This window comes from Octopus bimaculoides, chromosome 3 (assembly GCF_046866305.1).
Source record: "Octopus bimaculoides isolate indiv1 chromosome 3, ASM4686630v1, whole genome shotgun sequence".
Classification (NCBI taxonomy): Eukaryota; Metazoa; Mollusca; class Cephalopoda; order Octopoda; family Octopodidae; genus Octopus; species Octopus bimaculoides.
In genome coordinates, this window is record NC_142930.1 from 120,851,006 (window position 1) to 120,873,482 (window position 22,477).

Below are 22,477 nucleotides of genomic sequence, written 5' to 3' on the forward strand. Positions count from 1 at the left end.
TTGTCTCACACCATTTCACCTCTCACAATCAACCCACCCATAGTGGCATGGTATCCTGTATGAGAAACATTAGCGCTGGTTGCAACGGTGCCGCGATTTTGCAAACAGAAAAAACTTCAGAAAATATAGTCTTTAAATGAGTTACGCAGGAAACGTATGTATATTTCGAACGTTCGTCTTTCTGAATGCGTACACTATGATTCACAACACCTAATTCTGGTAATAGAAGCTTCAAAGCAATTCAATTACATTTATATAGATCAATTTTGCTGTCCACCTCACAGATGTAAACCTTTAATTAATTTAAAAGAAACATAGCTAATGAGATAATGGAAGAAGTTTCAAAGTATAACTGATTTATATACAGCAGTAGCGGTTTAATTTTCTCTTTTCTTGGAGTACTGATTCATCGAAGTATGTTAATATAGTCTAGTCGATACAAATATTATGATCTTTTGATAATGAATGCACTAGTATGCTATGAATGGAGAGAACAGCATTTCATATATATATATATATATATATATATATATATATATATATATATATATATGAAATCAAAAGAAATTTCTTTCTTTTGTGTCTTGTAAATTCTTTCTGCTATAGGCATAAGACCTTAAATTTAGAAGAACAGGAGATTACATTGACCCCAGTGCTCAAGTGGAACTTATTTCATCGACTCCTATATAATGAAAGTCAAAGTCCACCTCGGAACAGAATTTGAACTTAGAACATAAAGACGACATGCTAACGATTTTACCCTCTAGCCGCCTCGAAACTTCACGATGTATAACCACGGCACCAAAGCGACGTCGCAACCTTTGTGCCTTGTAAATATAGTAGGTTATTATGGAGTTTGTATTATGATAATAACATCGTTGGTTTCGTTTTTGGTGAGGTATAAAATTTTTAGTATATAACTCTATTTTGTTTTCTCAGCATAGCAGCAATGTCGATTTGGAATTAAATATTGAAACCGAGAGGCTGGAAGTAAATACAAAGATGTGAAGCAACAAAGAGTCTTATTCCTGTTTCTACATTACAATTAAGAAGAAATTACAAGAAATGGAAATAAAATTTCAATGGAGCATCAAGACAGCAGCAAGCGGTTGATGTTGATTGCTTAGAATATTCATCGTAAGAGCGATAGTGAAGAGGTTAACATGGCTGCTATATATCAAGATCTTATGGCTGGTAACACTCATTTTGTATAAGGTTCATCTGTAGGAAGCAATAATGAATCAGATGAAACTGATTTGACAATACTGCAACAAAATGAAGACATCATTTATATTGATCTTGCCACGTAACCAAGGAGAGTCACAAGTCATTCAGCAGTTTTATAATCAATCATAAGCGATGGAGTGTAAGGAATTTTGATTTTCCAAAGAATAAAATGAAGTTTCACTTTAACACCTATTCAAGACAGATTGTTATATTACACGAAAGCTAAATAGTTTCTCCACTGCGAGAGATAGATCATATAAAATAGGAACAGCTAATCTTCGTATTAAAGTGGTTAACAGCCATAATGCTCTGTAGCATTATATTTACACACTTAAGCCACGAAAGACAGGTGAGATTATTGAAAATATTAAGGGAGATTTATATTACGCTGTAGATAACGTACAAAATAAGGTGCAGGTGGTGTTTATTTTATATATAATCGCTAACAGTGAAGGCGCATGGTTTAGTGGTAAGGGTATTCGGCTGACGGTCGTAGGTCGTGAGTTCAATTTATTTCACGTTGTTCCAGTCCAATCAGCTGGCAAAAATGAGTAGTACCTGTATTTCAAAGGACAGGCATTGTCACACTCTGTGTCACGCTGAAACTCCCCGAGGACAACGCTAAGGGTACACGTATCTATGGAGTGCTCAATCTATTTGTTTCAGTCATTTAACTGCGTCCTTCATTTTGGGACACCTTCTCGATCGGTTTTTTTTTTTTTTTTTTTTTTGTCGAACAAGTCAACCCCACAATTAATGATATCTTAAATTTTAATACTTATTCTATCGTCACATTTGGCAACTCGCTAAGCTACGGTAGCACAAGCTAACCAAGACCGGTAGTAAAGCATTCCCCGTGGGCGGATAGACAACATAGCCATGTCCGCATAAGTATACGGTTGCTCATACGTGAAAAAGCGTATAACTTTTCATACAAGAATATTAGAGTTACAGAGAAGGAAATATGAAATATTTGAAAATAAAAACTTCATAAATATAAATGGGAATAAACGAATAACTCTAATAAACAACGTGACCAGTTTTTCTGTCGATTTCTGGGCTTGTGTCTATTATATCTATTATTTAATTTTACAGGTTACTGAGTTTCACAGAGAAGTTAATTTCACAATTTCCTTTGCAAATTAAAATACAGCTTCTTTTGAAATACAAATATATATTTACATATATATATATATGTATATATAAACATTTGCATATAAACATGCTTGTATATATATATGTGTGTGTGTGTGTGTGTGTGTGTGTGTGTGTGTGTCTGTGTGTGTGTGTGTGTGTTTGTGCGTGTGTGTGTGTGTGTGTGTGTCTGTGTGTGTCTGTGTTTGTGTGTGTGTGTGTATGTGTGTGTGTGTGTGTGTGTGTGTGTGTATGTGTGTGTGTACGCGTAGGAATAGCTGTGTAGTAAGTAGTCAAATGACTGAAGAAAGTAAATGAATAAAAGAAAAAAGAATATATACACGGACACACATATTTTCATATATATATATATAAAATTAAATGGAGCCGCTTGAAACGGTTGTACTGCATCACTATTTGATATCCTGTTGATTATTTGTATGTGTATATATGTATATATATATATATATATATATATATATATATATATATATATATATATATATATATATAGGATAAAATCTTTATAAGAATTTATCAAGTAGTCAGCGTGAAAAAACCCATAAGGAAAAAATCCATCGTTTTTTTCCGTATATATATATAATTTATATCACGCTTAGAGGGACTAAATAAGTCAAAAACTACCAAAAATAAGCACATATTTACCGAAAGCGAGGGAATGCAATTTTCATAGTTAACCTCCTAAAAACATTTAACTTAACGGCAAACCACTGGTTTGATAATTAATACAGCAAAAACTATGTAGTAAGCTGCATCTTTTATTCATCAGTGCACGTATGGTCGAGACACATAAAGAATAAACAAAAATTATATATATATATATATATATATATATATATATATATATATATATATATATATATATATATATATATATATATATATATATATATATATATATATTGAAAATTACTGCTACATTACAAACCAGGCTGATGAGGAATAGACAAATGGTAAGAATTTGTTAAATCCGAAACCTGGTTCCTGTTTAATAATGATTTTTTTAGGTGATTTTAAATGTCTTGCCCGCTCACGTTTTTGGTATGCTGCTATATTTCATGTTGAGAACTTTTTAGGTCTTAATAGACACAAAATGTGATCTATTTCTAGCGCATTAATTGTCCACGTTAGTGGTCGACGTTATTTTTAAAATGTACCTTAATCCCCTGAGATTGCAGATAATATTTCTGAATCTCTTTGATTCTTTAAATGTGCTGGCCCCCTGATAATTAATCGATATTAATTAATATATTAATATATGAATAATTACCAGATCTTATAATAATATTTACCCAATACTCATGTTCTCATTCTGAATATATTCGACGCAGTAAATAGTTTCTGCGGATATATTCCTGGAATTAGCGCGCCAAAACGAAGACTTTTGAACTTTACCATTAAGCTGTAATTAGCAGAACCATATGCACGCGCACACATGGCGGTGGGCAACTATGTATAGGATTCTGAAAATTACTGCTACATTACAAATCAGGCTGATGAGGAATAGACAAATGGTAAGAATTTGTTAAATCCGAAACCTGGTTCCTGTTTAATAATGATTTTTTTAGGTGATTTTAAATGTCTTGCCCGCTCACGTTTTTTGGTATGCTGCTATATTTTATGTTGAGAACTTTTTAGGTCTTAATAGACACAAAATGTGATCTATTTCTAGCGCATTAATTGTCCACGTTAGTGGTCGACGTTATTTTTAAAATGTACCTTAATCCCCTGAGATTGCAGATAATATTTCTGAATCTCTTTGATTCTTTAAATGTGCTGGCCCCCTGATAATTAATCGATATTAATTAATATATTAATTTATGAATAATTACCAGATCTTATAATAATATATATATATATATATATATATATATATACAGTACCGTGCAAAGGTTTTCGGCCACATTAAACTATTGTAAATTTTTATTAATTGCCAATGTTACGCATTACATTTTTTACAGAAGAAACATCGGCCCTGTTGGAGTCATTTCCATACTTAACCATTATATTTTGTAGCAGGCGTTCTGAATGAGAGGGGAAGATGCGAGACGACCACCAAAAATGACTGCGGAAAAGTTTTCGGTCACCTCACATAAACCAGTCAAGATACAACGTTTCAAAAACAGAAAAATGTCTGTAATGAAAATTCATAAGACAAGAAGATACTCTACATTGTTAATATTTCGTGTGGCTTCCCTTCGCTTGAATAATTACTTCAATGCACCTGGGAAGAGATGCGTACAGATCCGTCGTCATCTTCAAATGTATGAGATGGCTTTCTCTCTGACTGAGCTCCCTCAAATTGCTTGGATTCTTCTGACGAACTTGCTTTTTTACTTCTGTCCATATGTGCTTCATGATATTTAAGTCAGGACTCTGAGGTGGCCAATCTTTTAATACACTAACACTTTCATTAGCCAGACTTTGTTGTATTGCACGTGATCTTTGGCATGGAGCTCCGTCATGCTGAAATATCTCCCCTTCATCCAAGTCTGGTGTAAAATTATCCTTCAGGAACTGGGTGTATTCAAGTTACCGTCAATTTTAACCAACTTTCTTGACCATCACTTTTTAACTATCCCTCAAAGCATCAGACTTTTACCGCTGAACTTCACTGTTTCCGTCGTGTAACGACGGTAGTTTTGCTTTCCTGGAGGTCTTCTGACATATTCTCGATTATTGGAGAATTTCGTGTAGCTAAGAGAAGTCCCACGAAATATTAACAATGTACAGTAACGTCTTGAAATGAACATTATCTAATAGATTTTCATTATGGGCATTTTTCTGCTTTGAAACCTTGTTTCTTGATTGGTTTATGTGAGGTCGCCGAAAACTTATGCACGGCCATTTTTGGTGATCGTCTTGCATCTTCCCTTCTCATTCAGAACTCCTACTACAAAATATAACGATTAGGTATGGAAATTACTCCAACTTGGTCAATGTTTAGTCTGTAAAAAACGCAATGCGAAACATCTACTTATAGGTTGGCAATTAGTAAAAATTATATATATATATACAAGAATATTATTAATAATAATATTAATATTAGTGGCTTATCAAAGTGCGAACCGTACAGGAAAGTGTAAAAAAATATGATATTGGAAGAGTACCAGCTTTGCTGGAGATAAATGTTAAGTGATATATATATATGTATCTATGTATCAATGTAGGTATATATACAAATATATATATATGTAAATATACATTTAAACACACACATATATATGTGTGCGCGTGTGTTTGTATGTATATATATAGATACATATATATTTACATATATATACGTATACGTACATATACGTGAGTGTGTGTGTGTGTGTGTGTGTGTATGTGTGAATGTGCCATATACAAACATACAGAGAGGGAAAAAGAGACACAGGTAAAGAAAGAAGTAAATAACTCAGAGATGTCATCTGCATAGAAAAACAACAGTTAGGTTAGTGCCGACGTTCTTAATTTAGTGAGAATAAGAAGAAAACTAATGAGAAATAATTATCCGCTGAAGAAGATTAACAGCACTGATCAATAAACGATATTATTTCAACCATTTCGACAAGTGTGGGAGACATCTCTGGACATGGTTCGGCCTTTCAGACCGCTTCAACGATCACGGACTTCGCTCTAGTTACCGAAATAGTAATGAGTGAATGCTTAAGCAAATGAGCAAAATTCTTAATACTTCTTGCCAGAGAAAATTGGAGTACATTTAAAGAAGGGATTAGAAAAATTACTGTGATATATCATCCGCATAATAAAATAATCAATAATTACAGAGAAGCTTATGCTTAGTTGAAGAGATTTAATAAACTGAAGTATGCTTGACGTTGTCTCTGAACAAACAACTATCGCAATAATGTTTGTGACGTAATGTTGGGAATTGAAATCGTATTAATGAGTCACTATGAGATGATGTCACCATTATATTTTTATGTCAATGACCGTAACACTATCATTGACTGTTGCCTCTCCTCCACAATTCTCTGAAGTTAATGCCCGAGAAAAAAATGATTATTCTCCCATTAAATAGGCCACTAAGAGGTCGTCTTGCACAGCATAGCAATCTGACAAAAACAGGTCAAAATTTCACAAAGTTACTGTTAATTATTGTGTCGATATACGAAGGTCGGCTGAAAAGTGCATAGGCTGACCAAGATACTCTCATGGAATGTGATCAAATGAGATTTATTTTTCAACATAGTCCCCTTTGTGGTCCATACACTTCTTCCATCGGTGTTGCAGTGTTTGGTTCCCATTGGTGAAGAAGCTTCCATTCTATTGGTCAAGAAATAAATCATCAACAGCGGATATGACGTCATGATCACTGCGATACGGTTCCCAGTCAAGAGTTTTTTCGTGTTGCGGAACATATTATAGCAAGAAGGAATTAAATCAGGAGAATTGGAAGGGTCACCGAGCAGTTCAAAGCTACAATCACGCAGAGTAGTCTTTGAAGTCACGGACTTGTATAGTGGAGCATTGCTCTGATGAAACAAACCCCCTCCATCAGTTTCCTGGGTATTTTGGTAATTACCTCGGCAAATTGGCATAATATTCCCCATTGGTAGTGTAGCCCTTTTGAAGGTAGTCAATAAACACAATGCCTTTTGCATCCCAAAAGACTGAGGTCATCAACGACCCTGGCCTTCTTTGGAGCAGGTGAGGAGGGATGTTTCCACTGCTTAAATTGTCGCTTTGTCTCTGGTTCAAAGTGATGAACTCAACATTTATTTTGACTTAAGAAACGTTCAGGGAAACCAGCTGAATCTGCTTCAAACAATGTCAGATTTTCCCAAGATACGATCAGCCAGGCGCGCTTTTTCTCATGTATCAGAAGACGTGGTACCCACCGAGGAGAAGTCTTCATCATGCGAAGTCCATTGTACAAAATATTCTCAACTCTCTCACGAGATATGCTAATAACATTGGCTATTTGATTTTATAGTCAATCGCTGGTCATCCATCATCATGTGATGAACATGATCAATGTATTCCTCAACGGTGGAGGTTTGCACTTTGCAATGTCGAAAAAGCTGGAGCGTCAGCCTCTAACGTAGCAACCATAACAGCTTGAATGTACTTTTTCTGCAGGTTTTTGATGACAACACAGTGCCAAATGTTTGTCCATTTTCAAGAGAAGTTGTTACTAGTTACAGTTCTATATTTAAGAGATGAGGAATTCTGTACATTATTTACATTCGACGGATATTTGTCCTCATCTTGTTTGTTAACACACCATTTCGGCTGATATAACCTCCAGCCTTCTTCAGGTGTCTTGGGGAAATTTCGAACCTGGGTTCTCATTTCTAAGGTATTTTTTCGATGTTATTATTATTATTATTATTATTGTTCAGTAGTTTTATTTTTATAACGTGCTTTCACTTCACTACCGAGCGCAGCTCTGTGCGCCTTGGGTATGTGCTGTGGTTTGCTGTGGTGCTCCTATGTTTACTGTATTGAAAGTGTTTTGCGTAGAATGTGTGCAGTACCCAGTAGTGCAATTTTCTGTATGTTATATATATTTGTAAGTCCTGGTGTTTTTGTTATGTATTTGTCTGAATATTTTTTTATTATACCTAAGGCACCTACTATGATAGGAATTGTTTCTGTTTTTAGATTCCACATTCGAGTTATCTCTATTTCCAGGTCTTTGTATTTTGAAAGTTTTTCCATTTCTTTTAGAGAAACGTTGTCATCTGCTGGTATTGATACATCAATTAGAAACCATTTTTTTCTTCATGATCTTTGGCAAGTATATCTGGTCTATTTGCCTTAATTTCTCTATCTGTGTGTATTGGCATATCCCAGAGTATAGTTGCTTTCTCGTTTTCTGTGACCTTTTCTGGCGTGTGTTTATTATTATTATTATTATTATTATTATTATTATTATTATTATTATTATTATTATTATTATCATCATCATTATTATTATTATTATTATTATTATTAGTTTTCATTTTACTGCTTGGAATCGAAATCGGAATCTTGGGGTTAGTAGGCTGCGCTCTTAACCACTACGCCATATGCTCGTACTAGTTACTTTTAAAGTTTTCTATGAACAGTCAGGCAGTTATTAATAATCAAAGATGAAATTAATGCATGCAAGATTTCTTTTTTCTTGTATCACTCCTTCATAATCAACCTATGAACGTTTCAACTCACCCTCTGTCCGCACACAATAACATGAAGAACAAAATCGTATGCTTCATTAGCCGTGGTATCTACTTATTGCTACACGAAACCTATCACCTTATAGTGCCTTCTGATATATATTAATTACATCACCTTGCAGTACCTACTTAAAGTCAGTATGCATTAGTTATATAGTTCTCGGCTGAGTTTTCCGTCCTACATAATCTACTGTAAATAATCACCCGTATGTCAATGTGGTATCTCTGTAATCCTAAATAGATCGTTCCAGCAATTATAACACACGTTATTCGATGACCGATAATTCTTACACAACAGCATAGCAATATTTCTCAGAGTTTAGGGATGATTACTCCCTCACTCTTCTCTTGGTACGCTTCGTTCATTATCAGCTTTGAACAGTCATATACGCAATGTTGTATCAACTTAGTTGTTAGTGAACTATTCAACTATTTAGATAGCGGCAGTGACAGATGTGTTTAATCAGAAGATTAACTGCTGTTCGATAAAAGTCAGAAATTTGCAATTCTATTGAATGGCCTAATCCCACAGATGCTGGTTGGAATTTGAAGTGATTTGAATCGGCAGGTTACAGAAGAGATTTGCAGTGGCAGGTTACAGAACAGAGTGGTTGGATGCTGTTGGTACGGATGCCCACAAATGCACGACAAAATTGTCAGTCAACTCCTCATTAATTTCCTTTAAATACTCTATACTACACTGTTCAATGCTAGTAATATATGTAAATTTTGGGGAGAAGCAGGAAAGGCGTCCATGATTTGGAAAGATTACCTCAATCCGTAGTAATATTCTGAACAAAATAACACCACCCTACTCAGATCTAGTTCGATGCACCCCATGCATTTATTCCCTGAATGCATGCACACAAGGCGACACTTCACACCCACTCTCACCTCTTTTCTTCCTATAAATTTACACAACTCCAACCAGCCATCATATACACTCACACATATATGTCACCATCCCAAAACATTTATTCTTCACTATTATGTACATTCAAACACACACAACAATGAACAGGAGGTACTCACACTCCAATCTCTATTCGTTCAACCACTCACATATGTACATAAACAATTTTCACACATAATTCGCTACATTCTTTCGCACCTGTGTCACGCCTATTTCCCTCTTTGCTACTAAAATAAAACCTCCTTCACGACACTCACTTCCTGTCTGCTCATGTAACACGTTTTATCTCAGACCCAACAAGTATTTTAGTTCCCGTTGCATCCTTCTTTTCTTCTTTCTCGCATACAAATGAACAACAGTTTCAACTACCATTTCCCTTTCCTTTCCTTTACATTGACTTTGTATTCTTGTTAGCTGTGTATTTTATATTTATCCTCTTTTTTTCTTTGCTTGTATCTTCCCAAGATATTTTCTGAATAACGCCAAGATTATTCGAATTTCCTTTGAATATATTGTCCTATAATTTCCTTGGATACATTGTTTTATTTAATCAGTGAAATACTGTGTCGACTATTCAGGTAAAGAATCGATCAGAGCACATATTTGAACATCCATTTCATCAGTGTTGTGTCCCAGTGTTAGAAATCTATATTTAACCTTTTGTTTCAAGGTTGGTGGAACCAAAAAGAAAAGATTCTCTGCGACTTCTTGAATGTCAATTCAATTTAACTTAGATGCAATTTGATCAAACATTTTACTGTCGATTCCTGAGGTTGGTCAATGCCTTCTAAATGGAATTTCGAAGATGCAAGTATATCCATTATAAACAATTTAGGTAGAATTTAATTAAGATAGCCATCTGTATATCATGCTTAATGTATACATACTGTTGAAAGGCCAGTTACTGTGGTCGTTGTCTTGAGATAATATTTCTTATGGACGTGCTGTGTTATAAAGATAAAAAATAACAAGTAGAGAGAGAGAGGGGGGTGGAATTCACAAATCACTTCAGCGGTGTCTCATATTCGACGGAAATACAGTTAAATCCCCTTGGGTGTCTGTGACCAATATCGTTATTCTTTGTAAGTCGCAATATAAAATGCATAACATTGAAATATGCTTGGAGTATGATCTGATATATATACAAGAACAAAAATAATGGAACATTTATCTCAAAAAAAATTTATAACTTTTATATCTATTTCAAGTAAGTAATATATCTAAAGAAAATGTGAGGAAAATGTATGATATTTGGTTTGGTCTTTTGCTTCAGGACTATGAGTTAAAATGACTTCCTGTTGTTGATTGAAAACAAGGTTAAATATTGTGTTCAACGAGATTTCGTTCTTTTTCAGAAATCTGCTGTCTTGTGGGTATGTGTGTGGGGGCGAAATGAGGACAATTGTGTTGTATTCTGCCTGTGTGTGGGACTAGATTAGTCAGTCTGCTTTGTTTAATACCTTTTGGTTCGCAGCGGTTGATTTGTAATGCCTTCTTTTATCCATAAATTTCATATATTTCTCTGAGTTTTAATATTATTATAGATCATTAGCGCTATAACTGGTCTTATGACTAGAAGAGTCCACCGTATTGGCAGGTGTGAAAGTTTGTGTGAAAGATTATATTGGCTAATTTATATACTTCATATTAAGCTTTGAAGCTTTTGCTTGAGGTGGAAGAAGAAATATGCGTCTTAAGCGTTTTCTGAAGGAGTCTTAGATGCTAATGCTATCGTGGATGAGTGATTTTTGATATTCTTCCATCATGAGAGATTGTTAAACAGCTTCTTGTTAGTTAAGAAGATTCTGGGTTACATTTACAGCGTGGAAGACACATGATAACTTTTCTTAAACATCATTGGATGTCAAATGTTTCGTAGCACCACTTGCGGAACTGATCGCTGGCGCAGTTCCACTTCAGGGATGCTGTAGAATCGCGTCAGTGACCAAATAATAAGTGTTTAAGTGAAGGTAACACTAGAGATCTTTTTCAATAGCTATAACCGTTTTAGTTTCAAGACACCATCGCAAAAACAAAATCATTTGCCTGGAAGATACACCTCCGATATTGTTGTTCAAATTTGGTGAAAATGTGTCACATTTCATTCATTAGATATAGTTCATTACAGTTAATGTGATTTTTACCTGCTTCTAACTTAGAGTAATAATTTCTTCGACCGATAATATTTAGGCGCAGGAGTGGCTGTGTGGTAAGTAGCTTGCTTACCAACCACATGGTTTCGGGTTCAGTTCCACTGCGTGGCACGTTGCGCGAGTGTCTTCTACTATAGCCTTGGACCGACCAAAGCCTTGTGAGTGGATTTGCTAGACGGAAACTCAAAGAAGCCCGATGTGTATATGTATATATATATATATATATATATATATATATATACATATATATATGTATGTATGTATGTGTGTTTGTGTGTCTGTGTTTTTCCCTCCACCATCGCTTGACAACCGATGGTGGTGTGTTTACGTCCTCGAAACTTAGCGGTTCGGCAAAAGAGACTGATAGAATAAGTACTAAGCTTACAAAGAATAAGTCCTGGGGTCGATTTTCTCGACTAAAGGCGGTTCTCCAGCATGGCCGCAGTCAAATGACTGAAACAAGTAAAAGAGGATAATAAGTAAGTGAAAAACTGATGTCTCTAAAGATTCATGGTCTTCAGAATTGCATTAGAATGTACTGGAAATGAAATACCTATGGCTGGCGATAGAAATACGTTATACATTCGTAGGAAATATTGATATATCGACGTTCCTTACTTCTTATGTTAAAGATATAGGCCGCACAACATTCGGTGTTGAATGAATGATGTCCAAAAGCCACAAAGACAACAGATCAAATTAATTCTTAATACCTACAAACATAAAGGTAAAATCATTCTTCACGTTATGCGATATATTCAGTCTACAGTTTATTTTAACATGTCCGACATAGCAAATGTACTTGCAAATTATGAATATAATATAGTCTTCTTTGATTGGTTAGGTGATAATAGTTTCACTTGCTCAAACAGTAGTTATTGACGTTTTCTTTTAGACTATTATTCTCCTATGGACTTCAAGATAAAGGATTGAGAATCAAATTCCATTGCTAAAAATATTTACTTAAAACACATTCTTGTCTTCCGCACATTATTCATATTGTACCATATTATCAAACACACCGGCATTATAGATTTTTCTATAGAATTTATTTATTATCAGTATTCAATAATATTTTCTTATGACTTCCCAAACAAATTTTCTGATTCTTTTGAAAATTATGTTAATGCTACAGGACAGCATTATAAAAGGCCTTTGTGTTTGTTAAAATTATTTCTGAAACAAAATTTAAACTTTTCACCTTTATATTTGTTTGAATACTTTTCTTTTTACAATCGTGAAACGAAACATTTTCTTAACAGCAAATATAATGATGACATTTAGAAATATTAATATTATAAATAAAGATTCGATCCTCCATTTCGTTTCCTTACAGCGTAAATGTAAATGACTTGCGTTAAAAGTCTTTCTTTTGATCCTTATTCTTAAATCGTTTATTGGATTAGATTCGTGATGTTAATAGAAATACTTGCTTAAAAATATTGAAGTCTACATATGAATAACATTATTTTTACATAATTTCCTTACTATATACATAATATTGCCACGGCGGAATCCTTAACGATAGTTTGTAAGGAAATCTAACACATTATGTTTAATACAAAAGAAGACTTGAAAATGCAATATACTTTTATTTAAGCGTAAAGTATTAATCAAGTGATTACACAAAAAAAGTCTTCAAAGCCCAAAATATAATTCTTCTTCGACATGACTGAAACTTTAATAAGTGAAAATGGAATCAATACAAAAACTCGGTATATTTCTATATTCCTGGAAGATGATAGGATAATATAATGAAAAAGGTTTTTACGTGTCTTTTTTATAGAGAAATTTAGATGGAATATATTCGGCAACATGTATTTAGTGTATTTTTTAAAATGTTAAAATTGTTTTCTCTTAGAGATTTACTCGTAATGATGTATCCATACATATATAGATACACACACACACACACATACAAACACACACACACATATATATATATATATATATATATATGTATATATATGCATATATATGTATACATTTTTATACATACACATACACACATATATATACATACGTAGACACACACATGTATATATATATATATATATATATATATATATATATATATATATATATATATATATACATGGATATGTAGATATACGTATATATAGTTACATCTACATATATATATATATATATATATATATACACATATATGTATACATATATATTTATACATATGTGTGTATGCATTTAAATATAGATATATATACATTCATATATACATAGACATATATGTGTGTGTATATATATATATATATATATATATATATATATATATATATATATATATATATATATATATATATATATATATATATATATATACATACATATACCTACATATATATATATATATATATATATATATATATATATACATATATATACATACATACATATGTATTTGTATGTATGTATGTATGTATGTAACTGCCATTACATATGATTGATTTTATTTCAGATTTATGATGTAACAACGTCAAACGCTCGTATTGAAATTGAGCTAGCACTAATTTCTTTTCCGTACTTAATATTTTCTTTAAATTTGTTTAATGTATAACTAACATCAGCGTGAAATTACCGGTATGATATACCGCAAAACATCAATAACCTTTTATAATATATAATGGGTTCTCTTCTCGTGTTTATTGGTCACGTGATATCAAGTCTACGCTTTCCATTTGGTCACATGATTACAATTTCTGCTTTCTATTTCAATTTTTTCTTTCCCCATATCCTTCCCTCTCGCGCAGATGCGCTCTCTCTCTCTCTCTCTCTCTCTCTTTCTCTCTCTCTCTCTCTCCCTCTCTCTCTCCCTCTCTCTCTCTCTCTCTGCTTCTCTCTCCTTCTCTCTCTCTCTGCTTCTTTTCTCCTCCTTTATCTACCCCTCTTTCTTTTCAACAGACGTATCTATGTTTCCCTCCATCCAGATATTTCTCCTTTTCTGTCCTCCTTTCGTTGTTTTTGTCAATTTTGTTTTTCAGCCCAATCTCATAAACATACAAACGCTCAACTCCCGATCGTAATATACACATATACACTTAGTCATATACACATATCGCACAGGCATAGGTGCAGGCATGGCTGTGTGGTTAGGAAACATTCACTGAAACTACATAGTTTCTGGTTCAATCTACTGAGCGACACGAACAAACCAATGCTTTCTGCGAGAATCTGATAGACAGAAACTGTGGAAGGTTCCCTCCCCCTCTTTCTCTTACACTCCCTCTCTAACGCACACATACTCACACACACTTATACCATATGATTCTTTTTTTTTCTGATTTTGAAACGTAGGAATGAGTTACACTCTCTCGATCAATAGCTGCAAGAACCTAAGAATATCTGTTCAACATATATTTGTTAATTTATTTTTCCAGTATCTATCGCAAAGAACATTTTTGCTCGTTATATATATAACTACTGCAAGACTATAACAACTCTACACCAATTTTCCAAATTAATAAATCCTATGATCTGTCAGCTGTCAAATATAAGACACCTAACGACAGTAAGTATTTATTAATTCAGAAGGCTTGGCGTAGATTCCCCCCCCCCGCCGCAAATAACAGCAACTATGAAACCTGCGTGAAAACATCTATTCTTTCATACGACCTCACATCAAGGAGTGCAGATGAATTTGAAGTTCGGCTATCGGGACCTCAAGCTCACTCATATTTTCTGCACTTAGCTAGATGCCAAAGACTAAAACACAAGTCCTCTAAAAAATTTGCCTTCGTCTTTTCTTTCTAACAACCATTGACTCACTCCGATTCAAGCTAGATCCCCAAATATTACATCTGAATACACAAACTCAACATTCTATTCCTCTTCAGTGTCACAAATCTTTGAAACTTTATGTATTTAATATCGTACAGTCTAGTCAATTCTCTATATCCAAACTTCACCCCGAAAATTAGTGTCTGCATGTATGTAGATCCATCTCTTCTCGTTATTCACCTCCCCCCCCTCTCTCTCTCTCTCTCTCTCTCTCTCCCTCTCTTGGATATTAGTAATAAATATTTCCATTTGCTCTGGATCATTGTTTGATCTTAACAAAATTCATCCCTTTGATACGTTTCCGAATTATTTGGCTACTTTTATCAAAAACATAATCCCTCCATAATTCATATAATTCCCGGTAACTTCAACATTTTCAACTCTCCTTCAACATTTTCAACTCTCCTTCAACATTTTCAACTCATCCCCTACTGATAGATTGTACTGATGCGGAAAATGAATCCTTCGCAATTCTCAACTCCTCACATTAACAAGTCTCATCTTTTAAATCCATCTCTGACAGACGAACAGTCATTCCAAACATCGTTAACCTCTTTCTCATTCACAAACGCAATCGTTACTACACCATACTGTCTCTGCATGTTTAAAGTCATCTGACAACTGCTTTATAATTATGTCGAAAAGGGGAAAGAAGACGACCAAGGCCAGGATGTCATCTTCAATAATTTAAGTTGCTGCCGTTGTTGTCGCTAATAATGCAGCAGTTGTTAATTTTTATTGCAGATTCTGTCAATCTTTTTGTTGCTGATAATATTATTGTTACTCTTTTAACTTTAGCTTTGACGCTCAGACATGTTTTAACCTGTCAGTTCTATCCAGGTCACAGTTTATATCTTACCATGCATCCAAGAAAGAACGTTTTTAAATCTTCTCCAATCTAATACATAATGAGCAAAGGCCTATCCCACACGCATAAACCTGGAACAAACCGTTTTGCAAGCACTCATTTAATGTCTTTAGAATTATGCTTCGGCTCTCAGCAGTACTCCTTGTAAATATGGTCCTCTATAGACCTTTCAGTAGAAAGTCCAGATAGTAAGTATTCTTCTCTAAGTGAAAGAAAATTACTGAACTATCCTTAATGTATTCAAGTACTACTTCTAAATGACGTTCGAGCTGAAAAGGAATCACTGCTGTTCAATAAGCCTGGCAATTTAGAGTGGCCGGTTTATTGGCCTTCACTGAATGCGTGATCGTTAAGCGGAGACCACAACTGAAAGATAGCTTATATCTTTTATAGTTAAGGAAATCTGAGTGTGTCTTGGTAATTGTCCCATATTGTATTATATGTACAATATGTTATATAATATTTTATTTTATTTTGTGATTCATCAAGACTCCTGAAACACACGCTGCAACAATTGACGGATTGAAGGGTAAAGAAATGCCTGAAACGGTGCAACCCTAGATTTCTTAGTAATTACTTTCATTCTTCTACGTTCTGAGATTATTTTCTGAGAAGCTGCTATTCGCATTTCTTCACACTGAGATCAATAAATAACCAATAAAGCTATCCAGTCAGTAGTGTGGTCAATAAAAAGAAGTGTCAATGCAATGCAAATCATCATTGGAAAATAGGTCATTCGATTTGTTTCTAATGCAAAAGACTCCGATCAGAAATGTCTGTTATTTCCTCACTCCACAGAGTAATTTTGGGTTTTGTTTCTTTGTTTATTTTTTTAATTTTTTTTTTTACATTGTCTTCTGTCCAAACATAAGAAATATACGTTTCGAATGATATGTTTTAACCACGGTCTCAAACAACCACGATTGCGTATACGGCCAGTATAAATCTTTGTTCTTTCTTGCTACTTAAATCTCTTCGTAATGTAGCACAATTCTCGTTCATTTAATCTTCGTAAGCACAACTCAAGTCGTAAAATTGATAGTTAGACATTAGTTTTCATTCTTTATGTTAGTAGAGAGAAAGCTACAAATCTTGTTTTCTAATCTCACACACCATTCTACGGTTTGCTTCTTTTATCGTCTGCTTTATACAGCTGTAGTTTCATTTAGTTTTCTTATATATGTCTTCTTTTATTTATCTTTGCTTTTGTATTCATGTGGTTTTCTTTTATATTTTTCTCTTCTTATTTCTTTGTTAATTTACTTATTTCTTTATTTCTTTATTTTAATTCATTTAGATCGCAAAAAAAGAAAACTTGTCAGTTTTCTTTCGCCATTTGTATTCTGTTATTTGTATTTCAATTTTCTTGTTTATATATTGCATTTTACATGTTTATTTATATTTACTATTACTTGTATTTTATAACTTTTACCTGAAGTTCTTTTTTTCTCCTAATTTATATTTTTGTATAAATTTGCCGATTTTTCTGATTTTTAATTATTCATCTTCATTTCTGTTTGTTTGTTAGTAGAGATTTTATAGCTAATTACTGCTTAACGTTACAACGAACTCCATATATACATATGCTGTGGTAGCAATTTTCTCGTCTCATCCCATACGTTAAAAAGCCATAAGTATTTTCCCTTACGGCTATCTATGATAAATTGTTTTGCAGTTAGTCGTGGCGATGCATGGAATAAACTGTGGAACTATCACAATTGTCTTTGTTTTATTACAACGCATCAGAATAATATGTCTGCAATTTTTATCATTGACCCTTTTGTGACAACTACAATATCAATATTATATCCGCCAAATAAGGAAAAAAGATAATATAAGCAAAACAATAATACCCATAAAGTTAGAAAGCAACTTCGATATTATTAAATAACTGAAACAGACTCAACAAATAAGCATTTCTGCATGTATGTGCGTCCCGGCATATAGATATGCTTGTAAGATATGAATGCTTATAGTGAACAATTTTTCCAATAATCTTATTCTACCGTAATGTTGAATAAATAAAATTGTTATGCATATAAGAGCCTCTGTGTGTGTGTGTATGTGTGTGTGTGTGTGTGTGTGTGTGTGTGTGTGTGTTTGTGTGTGTGTGTGTGTGTGTGTGTGTGCGTGAGAGTGACATAGAGAGAGTTTATATGTGTATGAATTTGTATGAGAATATTGCATATAAATACATATATTTTGTGAATAAACTACGCCTATAAATATGTATAAAGATAGGTACTTATGCCAGTATATATGCATACACACATACACGCATACGCACACACACACATACACACACACATATATATATACACACATATATATATATATATATATATATATATATATACTCGTATATACATTTGTATATATATTTAGATAATATGCATGTATACATATATTTGAAAAAAAAAAAAAAAATATATATATATATACATACACGCCCACATACACACACACACACACACACACATATATATATATATATATATATATATATATATATATAGATATATATAGTGTCATGAATTTTAGACTTTTGTGTGTAATGGGGAGACCGCAGTGGATCTAATCGGCAAGACCAGTTTCAAATCTCAATAAAATTTGCTTCAGTTAAATCGGCGAAGACAGCTCTAAATGACGTAACGGCATTAATATTACAAGACGTCGACCAACGTTAACGTTAATGCTGAATTATATGTTTAAAAGGAAATGGTGATTAAGTTAGAGTGAAACAATAACTGTCTGAAGATATTTATGTTTATTCATATTGCTACTGTCAAAACCCTACCAATTTGACGCTGCCTTTCGTATCTTCAGCATCGATTAAATGCGTCCTAGTGAGATATCGAGCTTCCTCTAATCAACTGATACCATTCACCCCAAAAAGCCACGGCCTTACCGTAAAGCATTATGGAAAGATGTTTAATAATCCTTCAGCCAGCTCGGCGCATTCAGAAAGACTTTTTAAAATGATTTCTATTATAGGCACAAAGCCTGAAATTTTGGCGGAGGGGACCAGTCAATTACATCGACACTAGAATTTCACTGATACTTAATTTATCGACCCCCGAAAGGATAAAAGGCAAAGTAGACCTCCGCGGCGGGTGAAATACCGCTAAGCATTTCGTCCAATGTGCTAACGGTTCTGCCAGTTCACCACCTTCAGAAAGGCTATTGATTATCCTTTCTACTGTAGGCAAAAGGCCTGAAATTTTTTGGGAGAAGCTCAGTCGATTAGATCGACCCCAGTATGCAACTGGTATTTTACTTATCGACCCTGAAAGGATGAAAGGCAAAATCGACATCGGCAGAATTTGAACTCAGAATTTAAAGACAGTCGAAGAAAGACTTTTAATAATAAGAAGCAAATATGCACTCCAGTTACGATTTTAAAAAGTAAAATGGCATACCATATACGATCAGGCATAAGATTTGTGGTTAAGAACTTTACTTCGAAATTATGTTGTGTAATGTTCAGTCTCACTGTTGCCATTTGGGGCAGACAGTTTTTATTACAACTCGTCGCATATATATATATATATATATATATATATATATATATATATATATATATATATATATATATATATATATATATATTCCTTTCTGTTGAAGAGCGTAGGCTCGAAACATAAAATACTTTTTCATTTTTCCCGAGTGTCAATATACTTGCTTGGATTTCATACATCTGTCTTTGCCTTTTGTTTTTTAATATATTTCAACTATATTCATAAAATAAGGATAAAAATCACGTTAGTGATTATTATCATGTAGTCAACATGGAATAATAATTTATACATTTTTACTGCTTATAAATTTTTATTCCATATTGACTACCTGATAATAATCACTAACGTGATTTTTATCCTTATTTTATGAATATATGCATAAAATGCTTATACATATATATAGATATAATGAAAAATATTTATCATGCGTTTAGAGTACAAGTACGGGTGTGCAGGCAAACGAAACTTTATTTAGGAGTTATATTATTATTTAAATCAGTTTGATTTGGCCCCATGCTACTTACAATTCTATACGCTCGGCTCGGCTGAATCAAACTTTTAAACATTAATACACGTAACTCAGAGAGGCAGCACATGGATCTAAAGTTAGCATAGCGAACACATTAAAAAAGGCTCCGTGACTCATGCCAAGCAATTTTTAACTCATTTCTCTTATGCTTTGCGAAATATTTGATCAGTTATAATATATATGAACGTGTTCTAAGTTCATTAATTTCATATTTCAGTAATAATGCCATTATGTATAAAACTTGCAACTATTGATAGAGGTGTGACATAAGGCGGCAAGCTGGAAGAAACGTTAGCACGCCGGGCGAAATGCTTAGCGGTATTTCGTCAGTCACTACGTTCTGAGTTCAAATTCCACTGAGGTTGACTTTGCCTTTCATCCTTTCGAGGGTCGATAAATTAAGTACCAGTTGCGTACTGGAGTCGATCCAATCGACTGCCCCCCCTCCCCCCAAAATTCGAGCCTAGAGTAGAAAAAATATTTTGAATCTGAAAGGCTGCGAGCTGGCAGAATTGTTAGGATCAATAAGAAATTCCTTGCACATGAAACTATTGGTAGCTTCGTTTACCCTCAGATAAATATATATCCACAAATGTGGTGGTGTGCACTCATTCTCATAGTTTGATATATATATATATATATATATATATATTTTAAAAAATAACGTCGACCACTAACGTGGACAATTAATGCGCTAGAAATACATCACATCTTGTGTCTATTAAGACCTAAATTGTTCTCAACATGAAATATAGCAGCATACCAAACCGTGAGCGGGCAAGACATTTAAAATCACCTAAAAAAGCATTCTTAAACAGGAACCGGTTTCGGATTTAACAAATTCTTACCATTTGTCTATTCCTCATCAGCCTGATTTGTAATGTAACCTCAATTATCAGAATCGTATACAGAGTTGCCCAGCGCCATGGGTGCGCGTGCATATGGTTCTGCTAATTACAGCTTAATGGTAAAATTCAAAAGTCTTCGTTTTTGCGCGCTAATTCCAGGAATATATCTGCAGAAAATATTTACTGCGTCGTATATATCCAGTATGAGAACATGGGTAATGGGTAAAATATTATTATAAAATCTGTTAATTAATCATATATTAATTAATATCGATTAATTATCATTTTAAAAAATAATGTACCTTAATCCCCTGAGATTGCAGATAATATTTCTGAATCTCTTTGATTCTATAGATGTGCTGGCCTCCTGATAATTAATCGATATTAATTAATATATGATTAATTAACAGATTTTATAATAATATTTTACCCATTACCCATGTTCTCATACTGGATATATACGACGCAGTAAATATTTTCTGCAGATATATTCCTGGAATTAGCGCGCCAAAACGAAGACTTTTGAATTTTACCATTAAGCTGTAATTAGCAGAACCATATGCACGCATACCCATGGCGGTGGGCAACTCAGTATACGATTCTGATGATTGCGGTTACATTACAAATCAGGCTGATGAGGAATAGACAAATGGTAAGAATTTGTTAAATCCGAAACCGGTTCCTATTTAAGAATGCTTTTTTAGGTGATTTTAAATGTCTTGCCCGCTCACGGTTTGGTATGCTGCTATATTTCATGTTGAGAACAATTTAGGTCTTAATAGACACAAGATGTGATCTATTTCTAGCGCATTAATTGTCCACGTTAGTGGTCGACGTTATTTTTTAAAATCTACCTTAATCCCCTGAGATTGCAGATAATATTTCTGAATCTCTTTGATTCTTTAGATGTGCTGGCCTCCTGATAATTAATCGATATTAATTAATATATGATTAATTAACAGATTTTATAATTATATATATATATATATATATATATATATATATATATATATATATATATATATATATATATATATATATATATATATATATATATATATATATATATATATATATATATATATATATATATATATATATATATATATATATATATATATATATATATATATATATATATATATATATGTACATATATACATACATACATATATACATACATACATAATTGTTAAACAGGACGTCAAACATTAAGGTAAGGAAAACATCTCAAGTCATATACAATATTATTATAGAAAGAACTTACACCTGTTTCTGAGATATCCCCGAGTATAGGATATTCC